The sequence below is a fragment of the Pteropus alecto genome, unplaced genomic scaffold (assembly GCF_000325575.1).
Source record: "Pteropus alecto unplaced genomic scaffold, ASM32557v1 scaffold38, whole genome shotgun sequence".
NCBI lineage: Eukaryota > Metazoa > Chordata > Mammalia > Chiroptera > Pteropodidae > Pteropus > Pteropus alecto.
Window position 1 is genome coordinate 1 of NW_006442512.1, and position 1,266 is coordinate 1,266.

Genomic DNA, 1,266 nt, shown 5'->3' on the forward strand with positions numbered 1-1,266 from the left:
GAAAGACCCTTTAGGGATCTATTGCTCTCCGACGAGGCATCTGCTAAAGATATAACCCCTTTCTCTACAATGAATGTAGCAGACCTTTTCTGTACTGTGAGAATCAAGTTGATCTCTTGACTTTTAAGCTTCATCATTTAAACTGTATATGCCTCTGCTGAGCCCTATCTGTTTCAAGTAACTCTTTTATTGTAAAAGTTTTTTCTCAATTATATCAGCACTAAATCTAGCTTTAAAAAAGAGAATTCCTGCATTTCCAACAATCAGTAGCTACTTGTTTTGAATCAGGTGTTAAAAAGTTAATTGGACGTGGGTTAATGATGCACTGTTTATTATAAAATAATGAATTACAGCTATATGAATTAACAGCAAGAGAAAGATATTTTTAAAAAAACCTTTTCAGAAATCCTGTATTTGGTCATAATTCTTGGCTTCTGAAATTAGATTTAGATTGTACTCAACATAAAGTAAAGAGGAAATGGTACATCACATTATATTAGATTCAGAATGGTAGAACTGGAAAACACCTTTCAGATAGTTTACTCTAAGACTTATAAACTGTCAGTCAGCTCACAGGTCGAACCCATAGATCAAACCAAGTCAGATGATGCTTTAAAAAGAAAACTTCATTGCTTGCCAAATGAAAGTTTATGGAATTCACATAAAATTTTGTATTTACTTTCCACTTTAAAATCCTGCTGCACTTGCGTTATTGCATAGTAGTTACCCTTATTAAACAGAACATGCAGCGTCCGATTCTTTACTTCCACCACTTTCCCTATGAATTTAAGTTCAGTTCATTTTATTCAATTTTGTTACCTTTCTATCCTCACTACCATCAGATTTTATGACTTTTTTTTCTCTTTTTGCTCCATTTTGTATTTAAATTATATGTGACTCCAAAGGGAAAATGTAATTTGCCCCAGTCATGTAACTGGTACATTCCTGGGCATACAACAAAATAAAATGTGTCCTTCCTGGCAACAAATAGAATTAAAATTTTGTAATCTAATGCTCATTATCATAGAGGCTCATTTAATTCTAGCCTGGAGAAAATTGCATTTTTATGGTATTTTTTGATTCTGGTAGAAAGAAGTGTGTTAGAACAATTAAGACAAAAGATAATGAGGAGATATTTTGTATAGAAGTAAACCTGTTTTAAACATTTATAACAAATAAAATTTTAAATTCTTTTAGTGTTAGGAATTGGACTTCAATTCTTTCTTAAACTATGGCAGTTAATTTGTCCATTATTAGTCATTTCTA